This window comes from Equus caballus, chromosome 5, assembly GCF_041296265.1.
Source record: "Equus caballus isolate H_3958 breed thoroughbred chromosome 5, TB-T2T, whole genome shotgun sequence".
NCBI lineage: Eukaryota > Metazoa > Chordata > Mammalia > Perissodactyla > Equidae > Equus > Equus caballus.
The window spans coordinates 11,424,182-11,439,835 of NC_091688.1; the positions used below are offsets into that span (position 1 = coordinate 11,424,182).

A 15,654-nucleotide genomic window follows, 5' to 3' on the forward strand; every position below is an offset into this window, starting at 1 on the left:
TCACAAATCAAGGCAATGGCACCAGCAACACTGGTAAACACTATATTCTTCACCATGACTCATAATAACAATAAAAAAATACATACATACATTTTATAAAAGTCAGTTTCCCTCAAGGATACTCTTTTTTTTAACTTTTTTTTAAACTGAAGGTATGATTGACATATAACTTTAGTTTTAGGTGTACAACATAATGGTTCAACATTTGTATATATTGCTAAATGAGGACAAAAATAACTCTAGTTAACATCTGTCACCACACAGTTAGAATTTTTTTTCTTGTGATGAGACTTTTAAGATCTCCTCTCTTAGTAACTTTCATATGTGCAATAAAGTATTATTAACTATAGGCACTATGCTGTATACTACATTCCCATGACATTTATTTTATGAATGAAAGTTTTTATATTTTGATGCCTTCATCCATTTTGCCCACTTCACCATACCTCTGGCAACCACCAATCTGTATCTATGAGTTGGTTTTTCATTTTTCTTTAATTCCACATAAGTGAGATCATGTGTCTCTCTCTGTCCAACTTATTTCATTTAGCTTCATGACCTCATGGTCCATCCATGTTGCCACAAACGCCAAGATTTATTTCTTTTTTTTACTGCTGAGCAATATTCCTGTGTATGTGTGTGTGTAGCTCACATTTTCTTTATCCATTCATCCATTGGTGGACGCTTAGGTTGTTCCTCTGTCTTGGCTATTGTAAATAATGAAGCAATGAACATGGGGTGCGTATTATCTTTATGAGTTAAATGTTTTTGTTCACTTTGGACAAATAACCAGAAGTAGAATTGCTGGATCATACAGTTCTATTTTAAATTTTTTGAGGAACCTACATACCGTTTTCCATAGTGGCCATACCAATTTACATTCCCACCAACAGTGCACAAGGGTTCTCTTTTTTCCACATCCTCACCAACACTTATCTCCTGTCTTTTTGTTAATAGCCATTCTGACAGGTATGAGGTGATATCTCATTTTGGTTTTGATTTGCATTTCCCTGATGATTAGTAATGTTGAGTTTCTTTTCATGTAACTGTAGGCCGCTTGTATGTCTTCTTTGGAAAAATGTCTATTCAGAGCCTTTGCCCATTTTTTAATTGCACTGGTTACTTTTTATCTTTTAAGGAAGTAATATTAGCCCTGAGCTAAGATCCACCACCAATCCTCCTCTTTTTGCTGAGGAAAAGTGGCCCCGAGCTAACATCTCTGCCCACCTTCCTCTATTCTATATGTGGCACGTCTGTCACAGCATGGCTTGATAAGCGGTGCACCAGTTCGCACCCAGGATGCAAACTGGCAAACCCCGGGATGCTGAAGCGGAGCACATGAATTTAACCACTGCACCACCAGCCCAGCCCCTGAACTGATTATTTTTTTTTTTGCTATTAAGTTACATGAGTTTATCATGTATTTTGGATATCAACCCCTTATCACATACATGATTTGCAAAAATTTTCTCCCATTTAATAGGCTGCCTTTTCATTTTGTTGATGGTCCTTTGCTTTGCAGAAGCTTTTTAGTTTGATGCAGCCCCACTTGTTTATTTTTGCTTTTAGTGTCAAACACCCTTTGCTTTTAGTGTCAAATTAAAAAAATCATCACCAAGACAGATGAGAAGTTTACCACCTCTGTTTTCTTCTAGGAGTTTTAAGGTTTCAGATCTTTTTTTTTTTTTTTCTCCTGCTTTATCTCCCCAAACCCCCCCGTACATAGTTGTATATCTTAGTTGCAGGTCCTTCTAGTTGTGGCATGTGCAAGGTTTCAGGTCTTAAGTTCTTTAATCCATTTTGAGTTAGTTTCTGTGTACGATGTAAGATAGTGGGTCTATTTTCATTCTTTTGCATGTGGCTGTCCAGTTTTCCCAACATTACTTACTGAATAGACTATCCTTTCTCTGTTGTATATTCTTGGCTCCTTTTTAATTGACGGTATATGTGTGTGGGTTTAAATCTGGGCTATCTATTCTGTTCCATTGATCTGTGTGTCTGTTTTTATGCTAATACCATGCTGTCTTGATTACTATCACTTCGTAATATAGTTTGAAATCAGGGAGCATGATGCCTCTAGCTTTGTTCTTCTTTCTCAAGATTGCTTTGACTATTTGGGCTCTTTTGTGGTCCATACAAATTTTAGGATTGTTCTATTTCTGTGAGAAATACCACTGGAATTCTGGTAGGATTGCTTTTAGTAGTATGAACATTTTAACAATATTAATTCTTCCAATTCATGACCACAGAATATCTTTCCATTTGTCTGTCATCTTCAATTTCTTTCAACAATGTCATAGTTTTCAGTGTATATCTTTCACCTCCTTGATTAAATTTATCCCTAGTTATTTTGTTCTTTTTGATGCAACTGTAAATGAGATTTTCTTAATTTCTCTGATACTTATTACTGCTATAGAAATGCAACAGATTTTTCTATATTTTGTATCCTGCAAATTTCCTCAATTTGTTTATTAGTTCTAACAATTTTCTAGTGGAGTCATTAGAGTATTCTATATGTATTATCATGTCATCTGCAAATAGTGAGTGTTTTACGTCTTTCTTTCCAATTTGGATGCCCTTTATTTCTTTCTTGCCTAACTGCTCCGGCTAGGACTTCCAATATTATGTTGAATAAAAGTGGAGAGAGCAGACATCCTTGTCTTTTTTCTTATCTTAGAGGAAAAGCTTTCAGCTTTTCATTGTTGAGTATAATGTTAGCTGTGGGCCTGTCACATATGGCCTTTATTATATTGAGCTATGTTCCCTCTATAACCACTTCACTGAAAATTTTTATCGTAAGTGGATGTTGAATTTTGTCAAACACTTTTTCTACATCTACTAAGATGATCATATGATTCTTATCCTTCATTGTGTTAATGTGGTATATATCATATTGATGGATTTGCGAAGGCTGAACCATCCTTGCTTCCCTGGAATAAATGCCACTTGATTATCAGGTATGATCCTTTTAATGCACTGTTGAATTCAGCTTGCTAATATTTTGTTGAGGATTTTTGCATCCACATTCATCAGATATTGGCCTATTAACTTTTTTCTTCTGGTGTCCTTGTCTGGTCTTGCTATCAGGGTAACACTGGCCTCATAAAATGAATTTAGAACAATGCTCCCTCCTCTTTTATTTTTTGGAAGAGTTGGTACTCTTGATTCGAGAAGGATTCATACTAATTGTTCTTTAAATATCTGGTAGAATTCACCAGTGAAGCTGTCTGGTCCTGAACTTATGTTTTTTGGGCGATACTTGGTTACTGATTCAATCTCCTAACTAGTAATCAGTCTCCTCAAATTTTCTATTTCTCATGATTAAAGATACTCTTAATAAAGCCATTAAAATAAGTTTTATTAAATCTTGACCCTTATGTATACACCTTTTTACTATTCTGTTATGAAATGGAAAGTATGCATAAAGCACTTTACTTACGTACCAAAGTAGAATGTAAGAAAGAGTACTTGTGTGATTGCTTAATTCACAAGCTAAATTAGCTGCTTCCCTCATAGGACGCCAGAGGAAACTATGAATCTTCAGGAAGAAATAATAGAAGGGGAAATGGCAAGTATTCGGATAAATAAAAAGAACTATTTTTTTATCTTAATTTCTTTAAAACACATATGACTGATTAAAGTAAATATCTTATCTTCTAGGATTTACATTTTACATAGATATAATACATATAAAAACTGGAGCATAAAGGATACGAGGGGTGGGAAGTAATTGGATGTACAAACCTCAGGGATTCTACACTTTACGTGAAGAGATGCAAATGAACTGTAAGTAGGCTGGGACAAGTTAAGGACATAAATTGTAACCAAGAGAATAGTTTGAAAAATAATGCAAAGAAGTATAGCTAAAAAGTCAATAGGTAAAATTAAATTTTAATTATAAAACATATTCAAATAATACAAAAGAAGGCAAATAAGGAGATCATGAGAACAAAGAAACAAAAGGGACAGAGAGAAAACAAATAATAAAATAAGAGACAAGTACAAATATATCAATAAGTACACTAAATGTCCATGGATTAAACATTACAATTAAAAGGCAGAGATTATCAGAAGGATTAAAAAAAATCATATATAATGAAATACACTTTAAGTGTAAACCACAATTAAAATAAACGTTAAGATGAAAAAAAGATATACTGTGCAGATAAAATAAGAAAGCTAGAGTGGCTATATTAATACCAGATAGAAGAGACTTTAACACACAGAGTATTTTCAAAGATAAAGAGGGTAATTTGATAAAAGTTTCTCTTATCAACAACAAAAAACAATTATAAATGTGTCTAACTTTAAAAACAGAGCTTTAAAATGCATGAAGTAAAAGTAATAAAATTAAAGAAAAAGACACTTCAGTGATTATAAATTTTAACGTCCTGTCAGAAATTAATAGTACTACAGTAAACAGATGATGAACAAACTACCTATCCCTCTGACCTAATTCATACATATGTATGTAACAATAAACCAAACAACTGAAAATTAAACATTATTTTTCAATGTACACAGTATGTTCACAAACACAAACCATAGCAATTTAAACGAATTTCAATAAATTTAACAAGATTAAAATGTGTGTTTTCTGACCACGGCTCAATTTAATTGGAAATCACTAAGATATCCAGGATAAACCCAAACATTTGGATATCTTAAAACACATTTATAAAGAATCCATGAGTCAAAGAACAAATAAATGTGAAAAATTAGATAATATTTCTAATTCAAGGAGGATGAAAAGAAAACCTCCAAAATTCATGGGCTACAACTAAAGCAGTGCTTAGAAGAGAACATTATAGCTTTAAGTGCTTATATTAGAAAAGATCTGAAATAAACAACCTAAGGTTCTAGCTAAAGAGAGCACAATATATGCTAAGTCTAAGTAAAATGAAATAATAAAGGGAAAACAAAATGTAAAACAAAAAAACAAAAAACTTTCAAAGAAAATTTATTAAAAAGAGAAAGGAACTGATAAACCCTTAGAATGCTGAAGAAAAAAGAAAAATAAATCAATATCAGGAATGGAAGAAGAGATATCACTAACAGATCCTAGAGACATTAAACAGAAAATATGAACAAAATTTCTATAACAAAGATGATGGACAACTTCCTTGAAAAAGAAAACTTAACAAATTTGCCAACAGTTGAAATTGAGAATGTCAATATCTGCCTAATACAGAAAACAAATTCCTTCTATAATGCTTTCCCACAAAGAAAAATCCAGACCCATATAGTTTTACTTGGGAATCCTTCAAGGAATAAATAACATCGACCTTACAGAAACTCTTTTAGGAAACAGAAAACATTTCCCAACTTGCTTATGAGACCAGCATAACCCTAATACCCAAACCAAACAAAGACTTTAGGGGAATTGGGGTGGGGAATAAGAGCATTCATGAACACAAATACCCACAAGAAAATATTAGTTAATAAAATCTAACAACACATAAAAAGAACAACTCGTCATGACCAAATGGAGATTAGTCCAAGAATGGAAGGTTGCTTTCTTATTAGAAAATTAATGGAATTCACCAAATGGGCAGAGTAAAGGAGAGTAACTATATAATAACTTCAAAAGATGTAGAAAAAACATCTGACAAAATTCAACATCCATTCATGTGAAAAATTCTCAACAAATTAGGATTAGAAGGAAATGTCCTCAACCTGATAAAGGGCATCCACCAAAATGTAGAGCTGATATTGTATTAGTTGAAGAGTAAGGAGGAAAGGGGAAGGGAAGGGGAGAAAGGAGGGAGGAGGAAGGGGGAGCATGGGGAAAAAGAGGAGAAAAGGGAGAAAGGAGAAGAGGATATATAGAAATTAGAAAAAAAATAGGTAAAAATGTTTATTTGCAGATCACATGATTTTTGCATAGAAATTCCTGAGAAATCTACAAAACTACTAGAATGAATAAGTAAACTCAGCAAGCTGACAAGAAACAAGGTTAATATACAAAAATCAATTGTTTACATATTTGCAACAGACAAAGTAGAAAACAAAAACTGTATCAATAATAGCATCAAAAAAGAATTAGAAATTAATTTACCAAAAGGCATGCAAGACCTTTATATTAAAAACTATAAACGCTGACAGGAGAAATTTTTACAAGAGCAAAATAAATGGAAAGATATACCATATTCACAGCCTGGAAAGCTCAATATTGTTAATATGTTGCCACTGGGGTAAGCGGGTAAAAGGTACATGGGATCTCTCTGTATTATTTCTCATAACTGCATGTGACTCAACTGTCTTAAAGTTTTTATTAATTTTTACAACTCTAAAAGATACCTAGGAATAAACTTATGAAGAAATGAGCAAAACCTAAACTCAGTCAGTATCATAAATATATCAATTCCCCCCAAAGTACTTTTTAAGTTAAAGGCAGTCCCAATAAAAACACCAGGAAGCTTTTTTATGGAGCTAGATAAGTTGATACTAAAGCTCATGTGAAAAAAGTAGACAGGAAGGGATGTTCTGCAAAACCCTGAAAAAGAAAAATTGGGGGCTTGGGGAATGAGCCTTATCAAACATTAAAACATACCACAAAGCCTCTATAAATAAAAAGAAGTGATAGTGATGATACACGAAGAGACAAATACACCAGCAGATAGAAGAGAAAATCCAGAAATAAATTCATATATATACAGAATTTTTGATACGAAAAGCCTACATCAAGGCACTCAATCAAAGATAGACTTTTTAAGGAGGGACTAGCCATTTGGATGAAGGTAAAATTAGATCCACACTTGAAAACATTCACAACAATAAACTCCAAAAAGAATAGGAATGCAAATGTAAAAGATGAAATACGAGTATTTTAAGAAAGCATAGTAAATTTCCCTACATCCTACTTATAAGCAGACATTTGAACTGAGACTCAAAACCCAGATGTAGTAAAACTTTAACTAAGTAAAAATAAAAAACTTTTGAATAATTAAAAAAAACCGAACTCGAAAAAGATACAGGCAACAGAGATGACCAATAAAGGCCTAATATTCCTAATATACAGAAAAACCTTAAAAATTGAACAACACAGATCAAAAACCTCATATAAAAAAAAGCCAGAAATATGCAGATATAATTCACTAATAAGTATATTAATACACCAGTAATCATTTGAAAAGATGTTGAATCTCACTCATAATTACAGAAACACAAAACCATTCTGAGATTCTTTTCTCACCTAACAGATTGACAAAAATTTTTAAGTGCAACTCATTCTATTAGAGAGACTAAGAGAAAGGCTCTAGGAAAACAAGCACATTCATATACTGGTGAAAACACCAATTGGTACAACACTTGGGAAAAGGAGAGGATTTGGGAATATCAATGTCTGTCTGTCTGTCCATCCATCCATCCATCTATCCATCCATCTATACCTTTAACTCAGCAATACCACTGCCAGGAATTTATACTGAAAATACACCTCCAATAATATGAAAATATATATGCCCAAATTAATCACTGCAGCACTGTTTGTAATTTCAAAATAACAGAAACTACCTAACTGCCTTTATGTAACAAACTGATTAAATAAATTACAGCACAACCACATAAAGGACGCCTAGGCAACTGTAAAAAATAATGAGGAGGATTTCTATAACTTCTCTATGGATTTGTTTTCACGATAAATTGTTAAACAAACAAACAAAAAAAGCAAATTGCAGAAGAGAATCACTAAAAAGCTACCCTTTATATAAAAAAGGAAAAATAAGCGAAGATGCATGTATATCTGTAAACCTAAACTAATGAAACTGGTTACCTACAGGAGTAAGTAGGAATGTGGTGGAAAAAGATGGGGGTACGGGAATTGGTTAAAGGGCTGGATGGGTGGTATTTATTGAATATGACTTTTGTATAACTTTAGAATAGGTTAATATTTTTATATTCAAAAAAACAATGTATATGGATGCGGATGGGTGGAACACAAACAGAAGCAAATGAACTTAACTATATTTCAAAGAAATATCATAATTAATACTAAAGGAAAATTATCAATCAAATCCAAGTAACCTCTCAACACATTTTCACTACATAGTCTCTCAGGCTAAATACAAAAAGAATTTAAATAAATATTCACCTCCAGTTAGATTTGTTTTGTTAGCAATTCCCATACCACTTTACATATATATATTCTAAGACTATGATGATAAATAAAATGCATTTTAATAAAGAAAGCTAGTGGGCCAGCCCAGTGGCACAGCAGTTAAGTGCACACATTCCGCTTCGGCACCCCAGGGTTCTTGGGTTCGGATCCTGGGTGCGGACATGGCATTGCTTGGCAGGCCATGCTGTGGTAGGCATCCCACATATCAAGTACAGGAAGACTGGCACAGATGTTAGCTCAGGGCCAGTCTTCCTCAGCAAAAAGAGAAGGATTGGCAGCAGATATTAGTTCAGGACTAATCTTCCTCAAAAAAAAAAAAAAAAGCTAAGTTTCTGTCAGAAAAGAAAACAACAAATATGGAAAGGTGAAAAGTTAGAATGAGGGGCCAGCCCCGTGTCAGAGTGGTTACGTTTGCGCACTCCGCTGCGGCAGCCCAGGCTTTCACCGGTTCGGATCCTGGGCGCAGACATGGCACCATTCATCAAGCCATGCTGAGGCAGCATCCCACATGCCACAACTAAAAATATACAACTATGTACCAGGGGGCTTTGGGGAGAAAAAGGAAAAAAAGAAAAAAAAAAGCTGGAATGAATCCTGTGATGGTGATCTTTAATTGGAGATCATCAGTATGAACTCACAGCTTTTATGAAGATACAGAAATATATATAGACATGTTATAAATATATGTGATTATATAAATATTATGTATGATACACTGAACAGCATGGACTAATCTCAGCTAGTCCGGATTGCCCACATGGTTATCTCCAGAGCTATTGACTCTTGCCTACACTATGGAATGTATTAACTAAAGGTAAATGATATTGTGTAACCACAGGTCAGCGAGTTGTTTTGAAGCAGAACCTATCAGTCTGTCAGCAATGTTTAGTAATAATAGTTGAATTTATAAACTGTACCTGGTTACTGTGGAGGCTGTAAAGGCTTGTCACATAAGTGGAATGCAATGCCTATGTGACTAGCTTAAAATAAGAGATCCTGACCACAAGTCAACTCTAGATTTCCTATTACTGAGGTGTTTGAGATGCAAGCCAGTAGTGGTTCTAAACCTGGAGACAAAACAATTCCTCTGTGACCTGGTGGTAGAAGGACAAAGAAGACTGTTTCTTGAACTGTCCATACCCCTTTCAATAAGCATCCTTCTTCAGCTTGGCTGTATTGTATCCATTGAATGTGATCAAGCTGTTCCAGAAGTGTAAATTGTTTGATTCCTGTGAGTCTTTTCATTAATCAAACACTTAAGGTGATTAATATGTAATTAAGGCATCTTAAATATGCATATTATACGTATGTTTCCTAGCTCTGTCCACTGAATAGGGCTACAGGCAATGACACACTAGGAACAATGAGCACACACTTAAAACCCAAATCTTGGTTTTTAAATACTATTCTCCATTAAAAGAAAACAGGGCTTCTTGGATACATGGCTGATTCCAGGACTGAGGCAAGATAAGTATAAGGTGATGCTGGAATATCTTGTCTAAGAATGTAAGAAAGTACTTAAAGAATGATAGAACATATCAAAAGAACATATAGAAATCAGCTTGAAGGAGTTCCGAATAGTCAAATATGGGACAATTTGACTTTCAAAATGACTAACAGAATAAATTAAGAATCCATGATTCCCTAATGATATAAACAAACAAAGAGGAGGGAAAGGTCTTCCTTACAGTAGAAATGCTAACTAATAAATGTGGAAGAAATAAGGAATTAAAAAATTATCATTTGCGGGGCCAGTCCAGTGGCATAGCAGTAAGATGGCACACTATGGTTTGGTCGCCCAGGGTTCCCTGGTTTGGATACTGGGCACGGAGCTACACGCCACTTATCAAGCTGTGCTGTGGTAGGCATGCCACATATAAAACAGAGGAAGATATGCACAGATATTAGCTCAGGGCCAATCTTCCTCAGCAAAAAGAGGAAGACCGGGGGTGGATGTTAGCTCAGGGCTAATCTTCCTCAAAAAAAAATAAGAATCATTTGCGCAACAACCATATTAATAATTATTTCAAGTAAGATTTACTGACAAATGTTCAAAAGAAAGAAAATGGTAACTTTACAGTGGAGAAATCTGGCAGGCATCACCTTAAGTGATCAGAGTTAACATCACCAATATGATATTGCAGATAGCATGTGTCCAGAAATGACTAACAAAGAAGGACACAGTATCACATCTGTAGTATTCTTGAAAAAAAAATGGATAATCTGAATCTAGTCCGAGGAAACATCAAACTCAAACTGAGGGACATTCTACAAAATAAACAGTTTATACTCTTCAAAAATGCAAGACTGAGGACCTATAACAATTTAGACGACATTAAAGAAACATGACAACTAAATGCAACAAGTGATTATACCTTAGTACCAGACAACGAAATTTTTTTCTTTTGCTATAAAAGAACATTAGTGGCAAAACTGCTGAAATTTAAACAAGTTATCTCACATAATAATATTATATTAGTATATTGCTAATTGTACTAAGGTTATACAAAAATTCTAAAGCAAAATCAACAATTATAAAAATGCAGAGATATAAAATAATTGTTTCTGGCTTCACTTACATTATATTGTTACCATTTTTTTCAATTCAATTTCAACTTTAAACATTATTTTTAGGGATAGTAAAATAATACAACCTATAGCTGTACCACAGTTTCTGTAGTTATTCTATTATGATTGGGCACATTTATTTTTCCAGAAGTTTTGCTTATATAAATAATACTGGCATATAATCTTCACATAGTACTTTGAATCAATTCTTGTAATAAATCCCTATGTGTATAACGACAAAATCACACATTTTTAGCATTTGTCATACATATATATTGCCAAGTATCTTTCTGGAAGACTATCAACTTTCTCTCTCTCCTCCTTTTCCCTCCTACCCACTCCCTCACCCTGCCCTCAAAAGGTACAATCAAATGCACACGCATACAATAAGTAAGAGTCTTTCCCATTTTGAAACATCTTTAGCTATATCTACTAGGTGATTTTTTTGGTAGCTCACATTACTTCATGTTTTGCTTTTATTATTTGGGAAGTTGAGTATTATTTCATATGTGATCTGGTCATTTGAATTTTCACCTTTTTAAAAGTGTTCTTCATCCATTTTATTTTACCCCATTTGGAGCTTTCATCAAAAAGATGAAATTGATATAAAGTTTTTTTTATTTTGAAGCAATTAAGCTATTTACCTATATTTACTAGACTTTTCCCAAATTGGGTTTAAAATTTTGCTTATGGTGCATTCTTATATATAGGCTTCTTTCTTAATTTCCAGAGTTCTATTTTTATTTAAATCATTATCTAGTTGATCTGGACTCTTACAGTAAGAGATAAAACAGAAAGCTAAATTTCCTGCAAATGGTTTCCTCGCTATCACACCACCATTTACTTAATCTTCCCTTTCACAACTGATCTGCATGACCACCTTTACCACAGGATAAACTCTTAACTACCTTTCAGTGGTTTTTAAATTTTCATTGTACTCTTTTTTTTACAGTAGTCTTAGAATACACTTTAATAACTTATTGGCTAAATGACCTCGTATTATTATACCTCTGAATCATTCACTCTACCAATGAACTTTAAAAAGTCAGTTGGTCACATTTCTCTGCACACTGTTAAAAAATACTCTTGAGATTTTTTTATTGGAATCACATTAAATTAACAGCTATAGTTATTAGTCTATTTGAATTATTCTACAACTGCTTTAATCTATTTTAATATTTTTTATTTTTCTTGAAAATTATACATTTCATTAAGACCATGATTTTTAGTAGTATACATCAGCACTGTCTAAATTATTTTAATCTACTCCGTATTATAATAGTCAATTTCAATTGTATACGGAAACATTTTATATGGGCTCTTTTTCCATCTCTCTATATTTACCATCTTAAGTTTCTCCCAGCTTCCTGAGTTAAATGCCTAGTTCATTGATTTTCATTCATATCTAAAAGTAAAACCATTTAATGCTATAAATTTTTAAGGACAATTCTGACATTTCATAAATTTTGATCTGTAATATTTTCACTAGCATTATTTTTTGAATTGTCTGTAGCAGCATCTAGAACTACTGTGACACAAAGGTATTCAGAGGAGTCTTTAGTTTACTCTCTCCTACGTTATCTGTCTGTCCATCTCTGTCTAAATACTTGTTTATTCGGGGTTCTGATTTAGAGAATGTAGACGATATAATTTATCCTGTTTTAGAATCAATCCCTTTTTCTTAATATTCCAAGACTGCTATCAATAATGTGTATCCTTTGATGCAGTCTAAAGTGAGACAGTTACCTATTAAACCAAGTTTAACTGATTTCACTCAAAGAAAAACCCAAAGTCTTTATAACGGCCTAAGAAAGTCATGCACTAATTGGTCTCTGTAATGTTTTTTACCTCATTTCTCCTTTTCTCCTCCTTGCTCACTCCTCTCCAGCCACAGTGGACTTCTGGACTATGTCAGGCATGCTCCTACCTAAGGGCTTATTTACTTGTTATCTCTCTGCCTAGAACTTCTTCCCAGAGATATTCACATGGCTTGCTCTCTCACTTCCTCTTTGTTGAAATGTAATCTATTTTTATTACTGTTAGTATCTCTCCAACTAGACTAGAAGCTTGATTACAGCAGGGATTTGGGCCTATTTTGTTTTTGTTCAATAATATATCCCCAGAGCCTGTAAAAGTACCTGGTAAATAGTAGGTACTTAAAAAAAACTGTTGGTTGAATACACAAGTCTTCAACAGTATATGCTCTGAAGCCATAACGCCTGGGTTAAAAATCTCAGCTCCCTCTTCTTACTACTTATAATACCTTGGGCAACCTCCTTAACTTCTCTGTGCCCCAGTTTCCTCCTCAATGAAATAGAAAATAATAGTAATAGTACTTATAGGGAAATTCTGAGAATTAAATTAGTTAATACATGTAAAATACTTTGAGCAGTGCCCACGAATTGGAAGTACGAAATAAATGTTACATAACTACTATTAATACTACTTTAATTCCTTGAGCAATACTTTAAAATCTCTCACCATGTTTGAGTTTTAATCAATTTTTTCAAATTTCTAACAACTTTTTCTTTATATAAATTCTAATGCTTTATATAATGTCACACAAATTACTACTTCTTTAAGGGGACTATACCTTTTATTTATGTGAAAAACTGTATCTGTCTCATGCTTTTTTGAGTTTTACTTTTGTTTGCACTTGTCTTTTTGTTGTTGTTGTTTATTTGTTTTAGTTTTGCCTATATTCTTTAGCATTCATATATTTGCTGGGCTTATCCTCAACTATACCTCTATTTTCAATCCTCTTTTTTTTTTTTTTTGAGGAAGATCAGCCGTGACCTAACATCTGATGCCAATCCTCCTCTTTTTGCTGAGGAAAACTGGCCCTGAGCTAACATCTGTGCCCATCTTCATCTACTTTATATATGGGCCACCTGCCACAGCATGGCATGCCAAGCGGTGCCATGTCCGTACCCGGGATCCAAACCGGCGAACTCTGGGCCGCCAAATCGGAACGTGGGCACTTAACAACTGTGCCACCAGGCCGGCCCCTATTTTCAATCCTTTTTAGTCTGTCTCTTCTAAAAAGTACAACTAGAAATGAAGGGGAAGGTCTTCAGTGCAATCTGTCATGTCAGCTCTATCCTGGAAATACTAGTAGGATTTCCTCCTCAACAACCTCCCTGCCCTTCAGCAGCTGCTACGCCTGGAGTCTTCGGGGAGACCCCACACTATTTAACCGTTATGCAAGCTTTTACTCTGCATACGGTGACGCACATGTTAGGATGCCTTCCTAAGTATTTTTATACCTTCTATAAATTCTTTTAAGTTTTCAGTGGGAGGACAGCAATGTGTCAATGGGATTTCTTGTGGTTGGAGGTTGGAGAGAGATTAACACATGGCTCAGAGTACTACCTCAAACCAGAAGTCTCCTCTATTACATGATAATAGTAAGTGCTGATCTAAAAATTAAAAATTTTTTTAAAAACCCACTATTCTGATTGTTTTTCTTTTTCAACTAGATTCAACTCCTATTCTTTTTAGCTCATGAAATTTGCTAGAAATTCTAAATCAATGCTATATAAATGGCAACAGTAGAAAACCTTTTCTCATTCCTCTTTGTAGAGTTTATCAATGCCCTGCAGCCAAAGACCAATAGAAACACATCTGTAGTTGAACAGGTCTTATTTATTGCTCATTGCAAGGAAGAACACAGCACACTAAGGCGAGAGAGAGGTGTCTCAGTAAGAGAAGTTGGAAACAATTTATAGGATTCTGGCTCATGTGAAGTGATCTGGGGGAGGGTTCAATGAAGGAAGGCTTTGCTCTGGATTGAATACCATCAAGAAGAGGGGATAATTCTGTGACTGAGTATCCTAATAAATCTTACCTAGAAGGACAGAGGATCATAGTGAGACTAAAGTTGTAATTAGTAAAGAAGCAGTAATTGCTCATATCACCCAGGATAAAGGTGTGTTTGGTATTTTTTGTGGCTTGCACAATGACTTTATTTTTGTATGTGTTTAGACAAGTTTATGAAGTGATCCTGTTTACTGCTTCACTTCATCACAGTCACAGAGTGGCCATGTCTGATGTTTATGATCTGTCAGATTACGTTCAAAGGGAGAACATCAAGGCCCAGCTGTGAATGTCAAGCCTGTTTCCAGATTCAGAGACTGTTTTTCCCTCTCAAGTTCTTAAGGTATGTTTCAATTTAATGCTTTAAAATTTCTCCTGATATGTCCCCTCATGTCTTATAAAGACACCCAAATCTGGTGTTTTCATGGCTGGTCAGAAATAGACACAAACCAATCTATGAACTTACTATAAAAAAAGAATAGGCCAAATACATGCTTGGATATGAAGATAACACAGGACATGCACAGTAGTTACCGAAACTAACCGCAAAACTAATAGAGGTTGTCATCTAAGTTGTGGGAAAAGAAAAACATAAACAAAAGCTGTACGATACAAAAGAATTCTCTTTTCACTTTGATAAAAATAACTGCACTATCATATAAAGTGAATATACAAATGAACATGCATTAAAAATGCTTCATTTTTTTTCTTTTATTATAAAACATAGTATTAGGACAATTTATAAAATCTGAATGAGATATAGGAATTAGATAACAGTACTGTATCAATGTTAACTTATTGAATTTTAAAATTATATTATGATTACATAAAGACAACATCCTTGTTTTTAAGGAAATACACACTGAAGTATTTAGAAGTAAAGGAAGATTATGTCTGTACCTTACTCAAACAATCCAGAAAAAAAATTTTATGTGTACATGTGTAAAAGAGAGACAGAGGAGAAGGATAAAGCAAATGTGGTCAAATGTTAACATTTGACAATCTGGATAAAGGATTTAAAGGAATTCTTTTTATCATTCTTGTAATTTTTCTCTAAGTTTGAAATTATTTCAATATGAAACGTTAAAAAAAAATGTCCAGCATCAAAATTAGATTTGACAAACATCAGCACCTCCAAGTCACAGATAAAG

General features: G+C 33.9%; 1 protein-coding gene across 11 annotated transcripts in view; it reads right to left on the reverse strand.

The window, feature by feature from the left end:
- Positions 1 to 15,654, reverse strand: part of COP1 (COP1 E3 ubiquitin ligase) — a 246,122-nt gene that overhangs the window by 135,174 nt on the left and 95,294 nt on the right. The window lies entirely within an intron of this gene.